Source organism: Phascolarctos cinereus, unplaced genomic scaffold (assembly GCF_003287225.1).
Source record: "Phascolarctos cinereus isolate Bilbo 61053 unplaced genomic scaffold, phaCin_HiC Scaffold_3;HRSCAF=262, whole genome shotgun sequence".
NCBI classification, from domain to species: Eukaryota; Metazoa; Chordata; class Mammalia; order Diprotodontia; family Phascolarctidae; genus Phascolarctos; species Phascolarctos cinereus.
The window spans coordinates 146,485,502-146,506,825 of NW_027555736.1; the positions used below are offsets into that span (position 1 = coordinate 146,485,502).

Consider the following 21,324-nt stretch of genomic DNA (forward strand, 5'->3'; position numbering starts at 1 on the left):
TGGCATCCCTGGATGTTGATTCCTTGGGAGAGCTGTTGGGCGACAAAAAGAACGATGGGATTGGGTTTGGAGTCAGGGAACCAGGGGAGCTCTGTCACTAGCCATGTATAGAACCTTGCAGGTAACTTAACTCTTAGAATGGGACTTGAACTCGGTGACCTCTCAGGTTTCTTTTGGTTTCAAATCCATGATCCTATAATCTCATAGATTTTTGAGAGCTAAGTCCTTTGATTCTAAAAACGTGTGCTATATTCCCATTGGTGGGGCTAGGCAGCATAAAGAGATAAGAGTCCTCCCAGGTATATAGGATCATAGCCTCAGAACTAGAAGGGACCTCACTTTGCCATTGGGAAAACATGACAAGACATGAACTAGAAAATAATCTAAAGTGATTTGGAATCAGTTTTGAATTATCTGGGTTAGATGATTATTCATTTTTAATCACAGGCATTTTTATTAACAGACCATTAGAAAAATAATCATGGTAGAGACTTTTGGTTCATTCTTCTAATAAGCAGGTTGATCTGGTCTTCCCTTTTACTAGCATCTGTGCCTTGCCCAAAGTGTGTAGACTTTTTTTTTTCCATTCAGCCCCATGAGGGGCATCTTTAAAGTACTTGTCAGCATTATAGCTCTCTTGGATCAGGTCTTCCATGTGGATAATTCCATATTTACCAGGAGATTTTACAATAAGGGCATTATTAGTCAGTAAAAGTCTCTGTTTCTTGTTCTTGCCATGACTGTGTTTGTAAACTAAGTCATTCACAGACTTTAGGTTTGGGGAACCCCATGCAATAAATGGGTCCACAATTCTCCACATGTTAATTGAAGTCTTGTTGAGGTTAACAAGTGTCATTGACCATTTGATAAAGACAAAGAAGCTATGATACTTTTACAGACTTTTGGGCTGACATCATTGCTACCTCCAGTTCAGATCATGAAAACTAATTTGAGTTCAGCAGGCACATACTAATTGCTAGATTTTCCTGATTTTCTAACATCTGCTTAGATTCTGTGTGGTAGGCTTTTTCATAGATAACCTCTCTCCGGGTCTTAAGAAAGCCTTTTTATAGCCACCTTCTTTAGACATTTGGCCTTCAGTATTGCAGAGGCCTTTTGCTTTTTCAGAAGGGATTCTTTAACAGATGGTAGCTTATTTCCTTCCATAATCACCATGATTCCAGCAGGAAAAAGTTTGTAGATGATTAAGGATTCCTGGGAGTTCTTAGGAGGGCAGGCTAATGGGTGCTGGAGTGGCCTGGGAGTTTTCAAGATGGAGATGGGACCTGAAGTAGGTACAGAAACATAGGTGAGAAGTATATTTGTAGGGAAAACAATGTGAGTCCAGGTAATTTGGCACATGTGAGCTGGGCTTGAGAGGTTTATAGATTTAGAATTGGGAGGGATGTCCAAGGTCATTTAGCTTACCCTCTTTTTACAGATGAGGAAAATTGGGTGCAGAGAGAAGTTAAAAGTAGAATCAGGATTTGAACCCAGATCTTATTACTCAGAATTGGTAATTCTTGCCCCTGTCCCACATCATTGTGTAGTTTGTTCATTAAACACTTAACTCATTGGGAGCAGAAGGTGGGGGCAGGTGATTAGTGGGGTATATTAGTTGAGGAGGTGAGGTGAGATGGAGCCATGTTATGGTGAAGACAAGCAGAGAGACTTTAATTTGATGTGGGAAGGAATAGCCCTTGAAGGTCTGGGAACAGGGGAATGATATGATGAAAGTAGTGATTTATTTAGGGAGATTTATTTGTCAGTTAGTACTGTGCAGAAAGAGGCTGGAAGCAGGGAGACCATTTGGGAAACATAAGGATTAGATCTGGGAGGAACCTTAGAAATTATCTAGTTGAGCAGTTCTCAAAATGTGGTGCTGGGGAGCCCAGAGGATCCCCTGAGGCCCTTTCAGAGGGTCTGTGAGATAAAATTATTTTCATCATAATACTATGACATTTTTAAATTTAGAATATAGTAAATATAACAAAAGCTCTTGGGAAGAGGCTCCATAATTTTAAGAGGGTAGTGGGGCCGTAAGACCAGAAAATTTTAGAACTTTGGGCAGCCTAGACTGCTCCCTAGCACAGCCCCTCACATAGAGTTAAAACATTTGTTGACTAAATGTGAAATTTCAGCTAAGTATGAGAAAAATTCAGTAATCAATAAGCATTTATTAAAATACATTCAGGCACTCTACTAGATGATGAGGATACAAAGACAAAGGCAAAATGATCCTGCCCTCAGGATGCTTACATTCTATCAGGGGGGACAACATGCATTCCATTAGGCGTATATGAAATAGATACGAGATGATGTAGGGGTTGAAACAATAGCAGCTGAGGGATCAGGAAAGATGGAGGTCATGTAAATAAAAGGTGCCCCTTTGAGCTTAATCTGGAAGGAGCTAGGGATTTGAGGAGAGAGAGCAATCTAGGTATTGGAGAGAGTCAATGAAAATGTTAGGTGGTAAAGTGGGCCTCAAGTCAGGAAGACTCATCTTTTTAAGTTCAAATCTGGACACTTACACTTGCTATGAGATCCTGGCTAAGTCACTTAACCCTGTTTGCCTCGGTTTCCTTATCTGTAAAAATAAGCTGGAGAAGGAAATGGCAAACCACTCTGGTATCTTTGCCAGGAAAACCCCAAATGGGGTCCTGAAGTGTCAGACACAACTGAAAAACAACAGCAGCAAATGGTTAGAACCACTCTTGAGGAAACTAATTTTGGCAGTTCTTTGTGGAGAACAGCCTGAAATGAGGCAGGCTTTGAGGTAGGGAGGCTATTGAAATATTCCAGGTGAGAGATAATGATTAGACTAGTACCAGAGTGGAATGGTTTGCTTTTGTAGGTAGTGAGTTCCCCATAGATGGTGGTTATGAAACAGAAGCTGGATGAACACGTGCTAAGGATATTTTTGTGTGGATTCCTGATTTAAGTAGGATTTGGGGGAACTGGATGACTTCTGAGGTCTCTTACAGCTCTGAGATTATGTAAATGCTGTCGTGCTTTGTCTGTTCTCATGTGTGAATGTCTTAATTCCTTCCGGAAATTATTAACACTTCGAGGGCAGAAATGATCTCCATTTCTTTTCTCCACAAGGTTAATTGTTTTGTACATATTGGTTGACTTGAAATAAAGAGAATATCCTTATTCCCTCTCTCTCGTTCCATCTGTTGGGGAAACTGAGGCTGCTACAAAAGTTGGCTCACTGTTGATTCCTGGTGACCCTAGCTGGGATTTTGTGGTGATACAGGAAGCATCTTTAGAGATGCTGGAAAATACTTTATAAATCAGTTGGGAAGCCAGTGAAATTGGTGGTAACGAGCTCATTTCAATAGCAATGGGCTGACTTGCCTGCCAGCTGCCAGACATTTACGAGACTGGCTGGGTGCCGGGCCGGCCGGGTCCAATGGCCTGCATCCTCCTGCCTTCCGGCTGGAAATAATTCGTATTTTAAAAATAACAATTAAAAAAAAAAGCTAACTCTCCCAGCTCTTGGGTTTCACTGGTGCTGAGTGGAGAGATTAGTGAGGGCCCTCATTGCCTTCTTTCCCTCCCCTCCTATTTCTTTTTCTTTTCTGGAAACAGCTTAATTTACCCCTTCCGACCCTGCCATGAACAAACAAACAACAAACAAATAAATAAAAAGGCATTGAGATAGTTTCTTGCACCCTCTTCCACTAGCCAGCCTGACTATTGTTTACAGTTTCACAGCCCAAGTTATGGGAGAACGACATCAAATAGCCTTGGTCTTCTATATGCTGAATGTGGGCTCCACCCTCCTTTCCACAGAAGACACCCTTCTTTCTAATGATGAGACCAAGATCTCTATTTTTCCATCCTCCCTACCCCTTCTTTAAACATTTCACTCAAGTCACCAGCAGACTTCCCCTTGGATAAACCTATTGACCCTGGTTACATTTTGACCTCATTTGAGCTGTGTATACATCAAGTTGTTGGTTTGGATAACAGCCAAACTTGGTAAACCTGAAACTGATGAAAGGTGATTTTGGGGTTACAAAATGGTTCCTTATTTTGGTGAGGCCTAAGGGTGAAGTAGGTAGAGTGCTGGGCCTGAAGTCGGGAAGACTCATCTTCCTGCATTCAGATCTGGCCTCAGACACCTCCTAGCTGTGTGACCCTGGGCAAGTCACTTCACCCTATTTGCCTCAGTTTCCTCATCTGGAAAATGAGCTGGAGAAGGAAATGGCAAACCACTCCAGTATCTCTGCCAAGAAAAACCCAAATGGGTTCAACAAAGAGTCAGACATGACTGAAAAAGGACTGAACCACAACAATTAAGCCTCAGTGTGGTCATTCATTCTTAGTTGCTTTAACAGACCAAAGATAGAGTAGATAAAACCTGGAAAGGGAAAGCTTTAGGATCACTTAATGAATTTAACATCCATATGGAATAAGAGAAGACATGTGAAATGAAGTCTGCGAGAAAATAGGATTTGGCTGAACCCTGACTTCTGGGGAACTCACCTGTCTTGGTAAATGTTTGTTCTCTTGTTAGAATATACTTCTTCCAAATACTCACTCTCCCTAGAAAGACTGTGAACTCTTTCAGCTTAGGAATCATGTGTTCTTTTTCTTTGAGGCCTCCTTTCCTCCAAAAAAAAAATCTATAAAAATCTAGTATAGAAATGTACATGAACTAAGTGGCCACGCGGTCAGTGTTCAGTGTTGTAGAATATCAAGCCCAAGATTCAGGTATCCACATCAGATTCCCGATTGAATTTCTCTTAGACGTATCTGCTAGAAAGTGTTGTAATTAGTGACCTACCTTGGGTTATAAATCTTTCCTGTCCTGTATTCCCCAGGGATATCTCGACCAATAGTGTGAAGAGTGGAGGAGGGCGAACCATTCTTTCATCAGTGGATGTAATGGTGATTGATTCAGGCCTGTAATCAGCTAAATCTTCCCTCAACTCAAACCTTGACATATCTTTATCCTAGTTACCTTTCTCTTCCATTAATTTCCTCAAGTAGATTGGAAGGCTGCATGATGTAGTCAGGATGACTTAGGTTCACATTCTACCTCAAACACTGTATGACCTAGGGCAAGTCACTTAACTCTTTCTGTGACTCAGTTTCCTCACCTGTAAAATGAGGAGTCAGGACTTCATTATGTGTGAGACCCCCTTCCAGGGCTAAAATCCGTGCTCCTCTGATTCCCCTGAGCAACCCAAGCTACATAAAATGTCAACTTCAGAAAGGATATTCTAGATCTAATACTGTTTTTTCATTTTACTGATGAGGAAGCCTAGGCCTGGCACTGCGAAGCTCTTGTCCTGCAGCACTTCAATCAATCTCCCAGTCTACTCATGCTCACCCCCTGAAGGCTTTTTGATTCTCTGGTGGCCTTTTCTAAGTGAATTATCCACCTTGGCAACCTGAATACATGGAAACTTCCACTCCCTAATGGCATGAGAATTCCTTTGTGAGAACTGTTAGGAAAGTTAGTTATTTTCAGGGCCTTACCCCTGAACATTTCATGAAAGGGACATTTTTACAGAAGTGTGGACTGCTGAGTATCTTTTTTAAGGCCATTCTTCTGTGTTTTGCCTGTGTGTGTGTGTGTGTGTGTGTGTGTGTGTGTGCGCGCGCGCGCGTGTGCGCTTAAGCAAAAGGGAGTATTTCTTTTCTCCGCACTCTGGCAATCTTCCACCCTCATCTCCCTCCTTCCTCCCTCACCCAACCTATGTCAGATAATTGTTGTGGATGATAAAAAATCTTTTGTAGACTTGGGCTCGTCACCATGCTATAAATCTGAAGCCTCAAGAATTAGATTCAGCTGTGTGTGAAAAAGGCTGGCCATTTCCAGTTTTTCCCATTAGAGAACTTTGCTTCATAAATTAGCTGTGCCCTCACCATGCTGAATTGGTTTGTGCTGAGTCATCATGGGCCATTGACATGCCCCCTCTTTGAAGGGAGGGCTTCGCTTCAAAGGCCCCCTGACACTTGGAATTTTTCATACACTGTCCATGCGTGTCACCCCGTAAGCCTCTGCCACGTGGGGCTGCTGAAGTTGACAGGGGGAGCAGATTCTTCAAATGGAAGTAGGTTTAGTGGTTTTTTGGGGGGCTTTTTTTGTTTTTCTGCTGGGGTGGATTCCCTTGGCTAAGGCCTGGCTTTATTTTTAGGTTTGGTGTTTTTATTTGGTTATCATCTGAAGTCTTCACACTTCCAAGTTGCCTCCCTGCCCTCCCCCAATCTAAGAGCACATCCCTGTTTCTCTCCCTACTCACATTCCCACCCTTAATGTTTCAGCATTACTGTATCTATGCAGTACTGTCTTTTACAGACGGAAAGAGTTAATTAAAAAAAAAATCCTAAACTCAACAAACACCAAACAAATCAGGCATTTCCATATACTCTACAGATTAGAAAAACCCTACATGAAACTGCCAATTTCTACCATGGACTGTTTACTTTTCTTTTAAGTAAATAGCAGATTCAACCAGTAGCTTTTTTAAGTTGTCCTGCTTCTCTCTGCATCTGAAAGAGTTAATTTCTAAATTTGCTCCTTTCCCTGCTAAAAATCACCAAAAAAAAAATTCCCAAAACATACATTTTAGGAGGGGAGAGAGTAACAGTAGTAATGGAACTTTAGAATAGAAAGGGACTTGTGGGAGCACCTCTGACCAATGTCTATCCAGCCTGTCTTTGAAAACCTCCAGTGATGGAGAGCTCACTACCTTCAGAGGCCAGCCCGTTCCACTTTGAGGCCATACCAGTGCTTATTAATGAGGTTTTCTGCACATTGAGTGTAACTTCATATATTCATTGAATAACTGCTTGAGCATCTGTCTATCTATTCTGTTTGGACCACTGTGCTAGGCTGACCAGATTTGGACCTGATCTTGTTAGCTTGCTGTTTTTTCACTGCATAATCATTGCAGATTTTATGCCAATTTGTTTTGCAAAAAGTGGGGTGCAGCCATTATGTGAAGCTTTTAAAATTGTGCTGGCAGTACTTAAAAATCATTTATTACTAAACTGACTTTGATGCAAGATTAGGATGCATGGAGTACTCGTAAATATGCATTAAAATTGAATACTGATAATGCGCATGTGCAGAGAATTCTAGTCTCTGAGACGCACAATTCCTGAGATAAGTGCATATTACCCAATGAAAGGTTATAAAACAGTTTTGGACTAAAAAAACAGGGTTATGCAGTGGCCCTATGCGGTGAAATGGGACACTCCAGAAACACACTGAAATGTAATTGGGAAATATTTAACAAAATAAAAATGCAATAGAACATAGATAGTGTTAATGTGTGATTTTCTAAGTCAGTATGGGCCTGCAGGGACCCTTGGGTACAATTTAGTCCTTCCCCTCCCACTCCCCCTTTTCTGTTTGTTTGACACCATTGGCTTACTCTGTGGCATTATAGTTGGGGATCCGAGCCACCTACTCCAGTAATTGGGATGTAAGTGGTCTAAGCTAAATGGCAGATAAACAGTACAAGCCCAGTAGGCCAGAGAAGTTTAGAGGAGAGAGAGAACCATCCCAGTGCCTCCGTGGGATCAACTTGCAGAGGAGTGGAAGCATGTGATGAATAGGCTTGTGGCAGGTACAGATGTTAATTAACAGAATCCTTTAGACAATGGGAGAGCAGTTTGGCCTTGAGTTATTAGAGAAAGGTTCCAAGCCACTGGCTTGGAGGCCAAACTGGTTGGCCCTATCTCATTGTCCCAGAACATCTTTTGATTCTCTCGAATGCCCTGTGCCCTCTTCTCTACATATTCAAACCCCGCCTGTCCACAGCTCTGCTAGTCCTAGCTCTTCTACTTCCCTCTATGTGAAACTTTCCTTGGGGCAGGCCATTGTATCCCCTCCTTCCAGGGAAACTCAATTATATTTAGAATCTCTGCTTTCCCCATCAGTAATTACCTTGTTTCTTGGGTTTTATCCTCACTTTGGGCAAACAGTAGGCCCTTAATAAATGTTCATTGTACCAGAGTCTCAGCTCCAGGAGCAGGCAATCACAATTGCCTAGGATACAGTAGAGGTCACCAGAATAAACACAGACCTCCCAAACCTTACCATTACAAGGTGTGCTTGGTTGTATCTTAGATTGAGTGTACTATGATTTTCCTAACCACTAGACTTCAGAGACTTTGGGGTGTTGCTGAAGCATGATGTAGATTGACAAGTTTCAGAGAAGGCTTCCTGGGGAGTAATATTCTGGACCTGGCTTCCTGCTTTTCCTTGCTCTGCAAGGTCCCTCATAGAAGGAAATAATAGAAGGTCCAAAAGACATCCAAAGTGGAAGCCCTGGGGGTATGCATTTTCCCAAGAGTCCCACTGCCTCCCTTATTCCCGAATGGTGCCCTGCTCTTGGTCAGAAGGAGGTCAGGAAATTCCTGTAGAATGTGAAGACCGATCAGGTTCAGACCAATTCAAAGCTCACCTCCTTCCTACCACAGCCTATACTGATCTTCCTTTTCCTGAGCTACAGCTCAGTTGGGGGGGTCCCCATCACACTTTCCTTGCCATATAAGTTTTATCTCTTCCAGTTCAATGGTAAATTTCTGGTGAATTATGTATTTAATGGATATGTTGTCTCCTTGGGTAGAACATGAGCTCTTTGAGGGCAGGGACCATTTCACTACTGTCTTTGTAGCCCCAGTACTTAGCATGTGGTACCTGGTACACAGATGGTGCTTAATAAATGTTTGTAATTGTTTGACGAGCATAGCACATCCCCTCTCCTCAGAGTAGGTGCTTCTTGGTTGACTTCTTACCCCCATTAACCAGTCAGATTGTGGGAATCTGGATGAGTCAGTGTGGGTTTTCCACCAATACTGGTTTTAACTACATGGGGAAAGATGGTGGCCATCCAAAGGGGACTGGCCACAAAGAGCTTATTTGGATAGGGAAAGGTGTCAGTGTTGCCTAATATGTCAGGCACACTCTTCAATTGTTCTTTCCTGTTCTGAATCACCAAGGAAGAGGCCAGAGATAATCGAGCTAGATGAGCCAATTGTCTGACCTACCATGGCCCTTTTCATTAAATCTTGTCTGGGGACTCTTGGCTTTTGGGATATATGATTTCCTTAGTCCTCTTTTCATTAAATCTATGTGCCCATGTCATCTTGCCACTTTCATTGGCATAGCCAACAAAGTTTGGCATCTGCTTCCTTACTTCCTTTGTTTTCTACTTGTTTCTAGCACCCTCTTCCAAAATGCTGTCAAGGCTATTATCAGGCAGCTGATAGATCTTACTTCCTCTCAGTTCACTCCCAAGTGGGAGAGATCCATAGAGGTACCATTACATGGGACACCATGCTTTTTATCAGTAGGGCTCTAGGACATTAAATATTGGAAGATTTAATGCCCTAAACCCACCTCTCCTACTGTTGGTGGGGCTTCAGGCAGAAAGAATATTATTTTAAAGCTAATGCTCTCCCCCTCCACTTATCCCCCAATACCCTTACCCCCCCCAAATAAAATTAGTTAAGCCAGCTGTGAAAAAATATACAATCAGAAACAGCTGGCTCTGAAAATGAATTTTTCCCTTGAAGGCAGATGCAGGCTGTGTTGTAGGGGCCTGGCAAGGTTGGACTTGGCATCGTGTGATGCCAGTGTGTGTTCATTACTTGTTTCTTAGTGCTGTCTGGATCCTTTTCAGCATGCAGAGCCTTTAAAATGCTTTGCTCCCAGGTCTTTTGCTTTTGAAAGGCACTGTATTTCCACATTGGACGTGTGGGATTTCTTTTCTTTTCTTTTCTTTTTTTCTTGGCTCTAGGATGAGGCCATGTAAACATATGTTGCTTTTGGCCCTATAGAAATGGAAAACACAGTATGACACTGGGCACTCTCTGTCTCTCTGTCACCCTGTCTCTCTCTCTCTCCCTCTCTCCCTTTTCCTCCCTTCCTCTCTTTCTCTATCTCTTTCTCATAATAGAAATAATAAGATCTTATAACAAGGTAAGATGTTCTCCTAAGATCTCATTCACCTACAAATTCTATGACTCTATGAGCAGTTGGGCAGTAGAATATAGTTGATTTTCTAATGCATCTCTTCTGAAAGTTTGGGATTTCCTTCCCTAAACTTTCCGGTAATTTGAAACATGGAACCCCTTCATGCACACAAGATACTTATGTCCTTTTTCCCTATTAATACTTCTTAAACATGTCTTGAGCTTTCCAGTCCTGACACCTTTGATTGACCTGGAATGAAGATGCTTTTTTCTCCACTTTCTGTCGTATCTCTGCCTTTCAAGATCTTTCATAGCAAAGCCTTCCCTGATCACTCCAACTGGATGCTTCCAAGGAACCTCAATCCCTGACATTAATACCTAAGAAAGTAGTGAATAGGCTAGCATTAGTTATTGAGGACCTAAATGTGGACAACCTTGTGGCATAGAGCTGTCGTTGACAAACCCTTTGGTTTTATCTGTGCTTAAGACCTCAGGACCCTCATAGCCCAGTTTGATACTCAAGACTTACTCAGGGACATCCCAAACAAAAGGAATCACTGAGATACAGTGGAAAATCCCATAGGGACACCAGACCGCCAGAGCTGCCGAGAAGAGTTCTCACATGGCCTCTGTACACATTCGTTGGTGATCTCCCTTCCTCAAGGATAATTAGCTTTGTAACTATAGTGACTAGTGGGCCAGTTTAGAATTCTTCTCTCTCTGTTTTTGTCTACTGGCCTAGTGGGAGAATGAAGCTGGTACCCTTTAGTCAGGGTTGTTGGTGACAGCTTGTGCCTTTCCACCTCCATAGACCAGCTGCCCTACCCCACCTTGTTGTGGTAGCAGAACTGGTCTCTCCTTCCTATGAATTCCCTTATGATGAGGACCACATGAGTGATTTAAACATTCTAACTTGCATTATGATCTTGCTTCCCTAAATAGATTATGGGTTCTTTGATAGTGTCAGTTAGCTGACTTGTTATCTTCTTCAGGAACACAAATTACCTAAAATTCTCTATCTCATTTCTCACATTTGTATGATGAGCGAGTTGTATGATATATTCCCTAAGAAGACTTCTATCTGAAAATGTCTCTGATTACATGATTTAACCTCCCACAGGACCTATTTCAATGCTTTTCACGTAGCAGACATTCAGTAAATGGTAATTGAAGGGTTTATGGGTTTGCTTTTTCTAACTGATACTTGGTTCTGGAATTAATAGAACTAGAAGAGTGTTACTGTAAATCATGTGAGCTTGTGTCCTTTGGGGTTCTAGAACAGAAGTCCTAACATCTTAATTTTATGATCGCTAGCGTTCATATGCTAGTGTTAGGTTTCTGGAGCACTTTATATACATTATTATGTACATTTGAGCCTCACTGTAACGCATGAGATAATCACTGTAGGCATTATTAGCCTCATTTTATAGATTAGAAAACTTGGGGAGTTAAGGTGAAATGACTTAGCTTTAGTCTCCTGACTGATAAGCATCGAAGGCAGGATTCACACCCATGTCTGCTTGTTCACCCAAGCCAGCAGTCTTTCCTTCTACTGCACCGTGACCTCTTTCCAACTGTACAGGCTTTGCTTCAATACCACACCCATGTTTAGGTTCCCAGGGGCATGGAATAAAGCCCAGAAAAAGTTTGCAAACCACTGTTCTGAGAGATAACTTTCTTTAGGCTCCAAAGAAACCAAGGAAGGAGGCTTTTAGTAAGTGTTTGCTCAGTAATAGCATTTATTGGGCTCCCACTATGTGAACCACACTGTTCTAGGCTCTTTAGTCAATCAGTAAATGTTTATTAAGTGCTTATTATGCACCTGGCTGAGCATTGGGAATGCAAAAAGAGGCCACAGGCAGTCCCTGCCCTGGAAGAGTTTACAATCTAATGGGAGAGACAAAGTGCAACCAAATATATACACAGCAAGCTGTATAAGGATAGATAGGACATAATATAGGGAGGGCACTAGAATTAAGAGGGGTTGGGAAAAACTTCCTGTAAAAGGTGGGATTTTAGTTTAGACTTAAAGGGAACCAGAGAGGTCGGTAAGACGAGTGGTTGGAGGGAGGGCATTCCAGGCATGGGAGACAGCCAGAGAGAATGCCCAGAGCTGAGAGATGGAGTGTCTTGTTCCTGGAACAGCCAGGAGGCCGGTGTCACTGTATGGAAGAGTACATGCTGGGGAGTAAGGCATAAGAAAACTTGAAAGGCAGGAGGGAGTTAGGCTATGAAGGGCTGTGAATACCAAGCAGAACATTTTGGTTTTGTTTCTGGAGATAATGGGAAGCCACTGGAGTTTATTGGATAGGGTAGTGATATTGTAGGATGTGCTTTAGGAAATATGCTTTATTTGCTGAATGGAGAATGGATCGGAGTAGGGAGAGACTTGAGGCAGGCAGACCCACTGTGGATGGTGGTTGCAATAGTCCAGGCGTGAAGTGATGAGGCACCAGAGTGGTGGCAGTGTCAGAGGAGAGAAGGGGTGTATTGGAGAGATGTTGCAAAGGAGAAATAGGTGGGCTTTGGGGACAGATTGGCTATTGGGGGTGACACTGAGGAATCCAGATGATTCCTAGGTTGTGAGCCTGAAAGATGGGAAGGTGTTGCTGCCTTCTACAGTAATAGGGAAAGTTGGGGGCTGGGGGGACAGGGTGTGTGGGCAGGGGTGAGGGGTTAGGAGGAAAGATAAAGTGTTCTGTTTTGAACATGTTGATTTTTTAAGATGTCTGCTGGACATCCAGTTAGAGATATCTGAAAGGCAGTTGGAGATGTGAGGTTGGGGCAGGATAGGTAGATTTGGGAATCATCAGTGTAGGGATGGCAATTAAATCCATGGGAGCTAATGGGATCACCAGGTGAAGTAGTACTGAGGGAGGAGAGAAGAGAAGCAAGAACAGAACCCTGAGGGACACCCATGGTTAAAGGGTGTGATGTGGATGAGGATACAGCAAAGGAGATTGAAGAGTGGTCAAATAGGTGGGAGGAGAACCAGGAAAGAGTGGGGGGGGGGGTCTCAGAAACCTAGAGGAGAGAATTAATTCTATAAGCAGTCTTGAGTCACAGAAAGCTTTGGGGCAAGGTAATGAATATGATTGGAAATAGACTTGAAGATTAATCTGGTGCTTGGAATGGATTAGAGATGGAAAACACCAATTAGTTAGAAGAAACCAGTCAGGCCGTTGCCATAATACAAGGGAGAGATTATGAGGACCTGTAACAAGGTGGCAAAGAAGGTGAAAGATGCTCTTCTTGTTCTTTTAATTTTTTTTTCCTTAAAGATTGGGGTAGAAGGATGACAGCGATAGTGGAACTCTTGATCTCATTAGGAAACTCTATTTCTTAGGGTAGCACTTAGAAAGGCACTTGTGACCTGGTTTCTACTTTTTTATATTGTTTTTCCTTAAAGATATTACTTGTCCATCTCAAGCAGAAAATCATCATTCATTAAATAAACATTTATTAAGTGCCTACTGTGTGCCCAGCACTGTGTTAATCACTAGGGCATTGTGCCAACACTGAGAAACTCTGAATCTTTAGTCCCAAGTACTTGGATTCAAATTCTGGGTCACTTATTTACTATCTGTGTGACATTGGACAAGTCACTTAACTTTCCCTGGGCCTTATTTCCTTCATCTATCAAATGAATGGTTTAGGCAAGGTGTTCTCCCAGGGCCTTTCCAGCTTTGAGTCTTATGAAGCTTAAGGATCCATAGGGAAAAATTCTCATCTCTGGGCTTGAGATCCTATTCCCAAATACTTAAAAGAGCCTCTTCCCCGCAAAAGGTCACACTTAGATAATGGGTTTTACGATTCACAAATCCCTTTCTCATAAAAACCTGTTAGAATTATTCTCCTCATTTCACAGACAAAGAAAGTGAGGCTGTTAGACCTGCCTTCAGCCAGGCATATATACATACAGCTAATGGATGCTAGGATGCACACCTAAGTCTTCTTGATTTCTGGTCCCATGTTCTTTCCAATTCACCACGATTCCTCATGGATCCCACCTGGGCCAGAGAGATTTCCTGGTCAGTCAGTCAACAATCGGTAAGCATGTATTATGTGCACTGTGGCATAGGACAGATGAGGCAAGCAAGGGCTCTTCCACATCTGACATTCCAGGTTCCCCTCATTCTCAGGTCGGACATGTTAGAGCCCAGGCTGTCCAGATCATCATAAAAACTGTGGAAGACTGTGCCTTCCTAAAGCTCCTCTAGCCATCTGATCCAAAAGGCTTGCACTCTTGGTTCTCCAAACCCCAGCCCATACACAGCGGCAGGGTCAGTGGGCAGGAGTCGGTCAGGTCCCCGTCTGGGCCCTGCCTCTCCTATGAGGCTGTTGGGATGCCTTGGCCCACGTTCTGTTTCCAAGGTGGCACTCCCCCAGGGAGGAGAATAAATCAGAACTGGGGATATGGAAATAAAGTGACTCGAGTACTTCCCCAGCGGTGCCTCTCTGTTTTGAATAAGGTTGTGGATTGTTTATTTGAGAGAAGAGAGGCCCCAGCCAAACATCCTGCTTTTTAAAGTCCCAGCTTTGCTCGATCCAGCTAAGGCGGGTCCCCAGGAGCTGGGCTCCTCTCTCTTCCACCAGGGAGGGCTGGGGACGCTTCAGCCTGGGAACAGCCCCTCCACAATCCCCACCCTTCCTGATCTGGAGCAATAAAAAGGGGAGACACTTTCTCTCTGTATTTTTTATTTCTCCAGATGTACCCTCTGATTAAACCTCAGAGATAAGACTCCCCCAAGTTTCTGTGGCACTTTGTACCCTTGCAAATGTATTTTTTTGTCCTTTTATGTTACTGATCCTCACACAGGGGCAGATATTGTTATTCCCATTTGACAGATGCCAAAACTGAGGCCCAATTCAGGAATATGCCTGAAGTCACACAGGAGGCTATTGACAGAGCTGGGACCAGACCCCAAAGCTCCTGACTGTTATTTCAGTTCTCCCCCTCCTCTCCTGATAGACACACTAGGCTGCTTTTCTAGGAAGCACATCTGTGAAAATGGGTTATTGTTTTTAGGGCAAGTGGGTTGTTCTCTTCTCCCACTTCCCACCCCCTACCACTTATCTCTATAAATGTGCTGTGCCCCAACTGATCCCTGAAATAAGCAGCAGCAAATCCACATTCCAGTGATCTCAGGAGAGAGAGAGAGGCTAGGAAACACCCAGGCACCTTCATAACCAAGCTCCCAGGGCCAGAGCAAGGTCCCCAGAGTTGGTTAGTAGTGAGAGTTGACACTTTGAGCCAGATTGTATGATTTCTAAGGTTTAGCTTTGACTAGATCACATGATCCTTACTGACTCAAAACCTTTTGTGGAGGTGCCCCTCCCACCGCAGGTGGGTTTTCTCTCTCTCTCTCTCTCTCTCTCTCTCTCTCTCTCTCTCTCTCTCTCTCTCTCTCTCTCTCCCCTCTCTCCCCCCTCTCTCTCTCCCCTCCCTCCCTCCCTCCCTTACTCTCCCTGTCCCTGTCCTTCTCTCCCTCTCCCTCTTTCTCTCTCGACCCCACCCGTTTCTCCTTTTCTCCCCCTACACTCTCTCCTCATCCCTTTGCCTCGGTCCCACTTTTCCTGGCCAGGATGGAGGTTAGAAGACAACTGAACCTGCTTGTTTGGTGCAGATAAGAGACTGTCCATCCACCAGCTAAATCATGAATCAGCTTGGGAGGGGCTCAAGCTAGGAGGGGGTAGGCAACCCAGCCCAGTCCAGCCCAACCCAACATCATCTCCGTTGAACATTTCTCAAAGTACTCTTTATAAATGTTGTCATTTTTTTTTTTTACAAATGTGGGATGTGGGTGGGAAGACTTAATGACCCCCAGGGCTTTTGAAACTCATGCTATAGTGCCCTGGAACCTGTGGCTTTTTGGGACAGGACAGAACCAAAGACCTTCAAACGCCCATGTGACCAATTAAGACTGGACTCTGGCCTTTTTCTTTAAATGCCTCCTGGATAGGACATGTGGGATTCTTGAAAGTTAAAGGTCTGCCATGTGAACCCAGTTATTTGTTCCATATCCTCAAGGACACCTGACCTCAATCCATTGTTTGCTCTGTTGACACAGTCTGCAGATGGAGGTCTTGGTTCCTCTCAGCTTTTTAATTGGGGGAGGGGAGAATAAGGGGTTTGTGATAATGGGCGGGCGATTCATGTCTTTTAAAAAACAATTCATATGTTTGGGGTAAATGCCATTCCAGGTCACCTCCTTTCATAAAGTGAGGTGAGTCCTTTTGCAAAATGAATAACACTCCCATTACATCTGTTTTGTAGGGCCATATTTTTCGTATGTCTCATTTTTTAGTCCAGATTGAGACACACCTGTTTGTGGTTGTATCTAGGAGGAGGGTGCAGGACTTTTTTTTTTTTAACTGCATAAAGCTATCGACATGGTTGACATGATAATTAAAATACTACATGGAGTCAGTCAAGAGAATGATCCAATTTGTGGGTAGCTAACAGAGTTAATGAAGTGAGGTTTCGCTAACGAATTTAAAATGATGTGATTACCAGTTGGGAAATCCTTATCCACTAATCCTAAGGATGGCAAGTACAGCCAAAGCTTGTTAATTTGGGCTCCACTAATTTGGATTTTGTGGTAATTCAGACAGAAGCTGGACTGAGTTTTACCTTTGTACTCATTGTGAAGAAAGGATTTATCTAAGCAAAGAATGTTCAAAGAATGGGCATGTTTATACAATTTTTGAGAATAAACTGGTTTTTGTTTTGTTTTGTTTTGTTTTGTTTTAAACTAAGCTTTATCCACTAGTGGGCAGTTAGGTGGTGCCATAGTGCACGGAGACCTGGACTTGGAGTCAGGAACAACTTGAGTTCAAATCCAGCCTCAGACACTTAACTAGCTGTGTGACCCCAGAGAAGTCATTTCACCTTTCAGCCTCAGTTTCCTTATCTATAAAATGGGGGTAACAGCATCTGCCTCCCAGGATTGTTGTAAGAATCAAATGAGGAAATAATATGCAAAGCGCTTTGCAAATTTAAAGGACTATCATTTAAATGCTAGATGTTATTATTATTACATATTGAGAAGCAACATGGTGTAGTGGATAAAGAACTGGCTTTAAGGTAGGAAGAAATGGTTTTAAGTCCATCTGACATGTAGAAGCTTTGTGACCTGGGACAAGTCACTTAAATCTTTAGTGTGTGTCCCCCAGGTGATTCTCCAAGACAGTTCAAAGATGCCTGCATTGGTAGAGGACATTTGCTTTTCTAGAAATTCCCTATACCAGGGGTGGGGAACCCATGGCTTCAAGGCCACATGTGGCCTTCCAGATCCTCAAGTGCGGCCCTTTTACTAAATCTAAACTTTATGGAACAAATCCTGTTAATAAAAGGATTTGTTCTGTAAAACTTAGACTCAGTCAAAAGGCCACACCCAAGGACTTAGAAGGCCCCATGTTACTTCGAGGCCTCTGCCCTATACCAATGGAATAACTGATCCATTCTCCTACCAACATAGGCTGTCCTTGTGTCCATAGCTGTCCAGTGAATGATGCCAATTACAAATGTTGGTATGAAGATGCTAAATTACAAGGAGTCATGTCTTTTCATTGAAGTAGGCAGGGCTTTTATTTGGGAGCGCTTTATTAAGTAGGTCTTTTCTGTTACTCTATAATTCTGATTTTTCACTTATTCAGACTACTCTCATGTATGAATGAACCAATTTTGACCCAACTCCCTGACTTGGGTTTTGGAGGAGCTCCATTTTGGGGCCCCCTAGTGGCTGGAGTTAACAAATCCCAGTCAGCCCTTGGGCATCACTTTGGGGAACTCTGTGGAAGGCTTCTGGCTAATCTTTCTCCCTAGAGATTTCTGGAGTTGGGATCTCAGAATCTACCTAACCCACCCCCACCGCATCGCACAGATGCAATGACCTTGTAATTGTGGATAATCCAGAAAGAGGATAATCAGGTGCTGCCTGAATGTGGTTTAGGTTAACCAGGCAGTTTTTAGCCCCAGCCTGGCTTTTCTCTATACTGTCCCTGGGAGCTTCCCCTCCTCTGTGTGTGTGTGTGTGTGTGTGTGTGTGTGTGTGTGTATGTGTGTGAGAGAGAGAGAGAAAACTCATTTGAACATGCATTTGAGCACAGCATTATTAGGCAAGGTAAACCAGCCAGGGAGACCACAAACCTAGCAGACTTTTTAATTGTCAGGGTTCAGTGACCCATGACTGTCAAGAATCCCATGGCCCTTCACCTTGACACACCCTGAGGAAGAGAAACTGACTCAGAAGGTGGTGACTCTCTAGGATATAGCCATCAGTGATCTTGAATCACTACCAGTTAATCACAGTGGAGTCTCTTGGGTGTGCTCTGTGCCCAAGAACTTGAACAGCTCAACTTGATAGCACAGTCTGGCATATCACATCCTCCAGAGAAATACAGTATGGGGGCAAGTACATCCACAGACATAAAGGATAAGATACCCAGGAAAGAGGTGGCCTAAAGTAGCAGAGGCCATACTAGCTCTGGAGCCTAAGGATCTGAGTTCAAATTCTGTCTCTTCAGTTTACTACCTGTGTGACCTTAGGCAAATCACCTCTTCTTTTCCAGAGCTCAGTTTCTATAAAATACAGGGGTTGGGCTAGATAATATTTTAAAGTTCTGCAATGCAACATATAGTGATGATAGTAGTGATCACTAGCACATAACTATCAAGGTTGCAAAGCTCTTTTATATATCATATCTCACCTGGGCCTCACAACTACTGTGTTAGGTTAAGGTATTTACAGATATTACTGTCCCCATTTCACGGATGAATAAACGGAGGCTTAGAGAAGTTAAATGACTTTCTCAAGGTCTACATTAGTTTTATTTAACCTGGGGAACAGGGGTTTGTTTTTTTAAAAAAACATTGTCATAACTGCATTTCAGTATAATTGGTTTCGTTTGTAATCCTATGTATTTTAAGTTATGCATTTAAAAACATTCTTCTAAAAAGGGATCCATAGGCTTCCCCAGCCAGCCCACAAAAGAGGCATCCATGGCACAAAGAAGGGTCAAGGACCTCTGCTATAGATGACCCCTGGCTCCCCCATCACTGCCCCTGAAAAAGCAGTGCGTTTCAAGTCAGTCTCATGGGCATCAATAGTGAACACCTTGCGTTCCCACTGTTTGTATGCTGTTCAGTTGAAACAGTATGAAGTTTGACATTAGGGCACCAGAATTCAAATTCTTTTTTGCGGGGGAGCAGTTGGAGTTAAATGACTTGCCCAGGGTCACACAGCTGTAAGTGGCTGAGGTCACATTTGAACTCAAGTCCCACTGACTCTAGGGCTGGTGCTCTATCCACTACGCCACCTAGCTGCTTCTGAGTTCAAATTTTGCCTCTTGTCAGTACTTGTGTGCTCTGTGGAGAGAAAGAGGGGGCCTGGCATTAGAACCAATGGACTTACATAGAGATAACAGTGCAAGACTGCACTAGCTCAGAAGTCAAGATGCAGCCCGAGTATCCTGTTTGATGTTGGTCATGACCTGTTCATTGGTTGGTGTTAGAGCCTCAGTTATATACTTTGAAGAGATCTGACTCCCTAGAGACTGAAGGTTTCCTAATCAGGGAAATTGTTCTGTGTTTCCAATTAAGAGTAGATTCGATGTTGACTTATGGATTGGCTATTGTGTATGGATGATTACATCAAGTTTAAAACTTAGTCTTCATATGGCTAACAGTTACTACAGAGATTGGTAACCATTTCTGAAGTATCTACTACTATATGTTATTTCATGTTCCTGGGTACTTACTTATGGGAAATACCGAGATAAATAGGACACTCCCTGCCTTCAGGAAGGTTACAGACTAATTGGAGGACGGATCTGTAAAATAATACAGAGATAAAGTGGATGCACATTGAAATACGTTGAGTGCTGGCATACATAATGCCATGGGATCAGGTGAAGGAGAAATTTCTACCTGGAGGGAATCAGAGACTGTTGTTTAATGGAGGATAGATAGAGTATTTGTAAATGGAGATCATTCCAGGCATACAGAGTAGTGTGAGCAAAGGTATAGAATTGACTGTAAATACATTGATTCTTGTGTTGTTGGTTACTCATGTCCCAACTCTTTGTGACCCCATTTGGGGTTTTCTTGGCAGAGAAACCAGAATGATTTGCTATTTCCTTCTCCAGCTCGTTTTACAGATGAGGAAACTGAGACAAAGAGGGTTAAGGGACTTGCCCAGGGTCACACAGCTAGTAAGTGTCTGAGGCTGGATGTGAACTCAGGACAGTGAGGCTTCCTGACTCCAGGCCTTGGGCTTTATCCACTGTGCCAGCTAGCTTCCCGGTTCTTTTGTACTTTTAACCATTTAAACCCATTGTGGGTGACTAGATAACATAGTGTTGGACTGGGAGTCTATTGAGTGTTGGCCTTAAGAGTTGGGAAGACCTGAGTGTGTAACTCTGAACAAATCCCTTAGCCTCTCTGTGTCTCAGTTTCCTCATCTGTAACATGAGCAGGTTGAGCTCAGTGCCCTCTATGGTTCCTTCTTGCCCTAAATCTGTGTGCCTGTTTCTGTGTATTATTTTGGGAGGCTATGCCACTAAATCTTTGGCTCAGGGAATGAATTTTAGATCTTGGAATATTAGAGCTGGAAGGACCTCAGAGACGGTGAGGATGATTATTGACATTTGCATAGCCCTTCAAGGTTTGGACAGCACTGCTGCATTGCATTATGTCATTTAACTGAAACCTGGAAAGACCCAAGTCGGTTGAGGCAATAGATATATCAGAGCCAGGTTTTAAACCTTGTCTTTGGAGTCCACATTTCAGCACTCATGTCTTATATCGTGAATAGTCCTGCTCCCTTCACCTTTTTATTACCCATAGGATGGACTTAGTTGATTTATCAACAGCATCCCCTCCAACTTTGAATCCTATGGATCCTCAGACCAGTGGACCCATCCCAAAATGACCACCCAGCCTTCCAAATCTTTTTAGCCAGACAGACCCATCTGCAGTCTTTGTTCCTTTTGTTTTTTAAATTCTTTTTTATTGTGAATTCAAAATATCATCAGCATTTCTAAACATTATAAGCAGCAAAGAAGGACTGTACAAGACTACATCCACAGTATTTCTGAGAGCAGTTCCGGCTTATACTCAGTAAATCATCTCTCCAGAGCACATTCCTTGAGGGATTTGTAAAATAATCAAAATATTTAGGGCAAAGACCTTCAGATTACTTATGGCTATTAGTGGGATCCATACATTTTGGCATGAAGCACGGCCTAATTGAAAAAATGTGTATGCCTGATGAATTCTTTCTTTCCTTTTTAAAAAGGAGTAGTCCCTGGGAGAAGAGCGGTCATGAAAAAAAGAAGGGAAGGAATAGAATATCAAAAGAGTTTGTGTGGAAGAGC

General features: G+C 42.9%; 1 protein-coding gene and 1 pseudogene across 1 annotated transcript in view; one reads left to right on the forward strand and one right to left on the reverse strand.

Annotated features, from left to right (window-relative positions):
* SMAD6 (SMAD family member 6) overlaps positions 1 to 21,324 on the forward strand; it is a 112,637-nt gene that overhangs the window by 46,047 nt on the left and 45,266 nt on the right. The gene's annotated exons all lie outside the window — the stretch shown is intronic.
* LOC110209276 (large ribosomal subunit protein uL30 pseudogene) lies at positions 480 to 5,911 on the reverse strand (annotated as a pseudogene).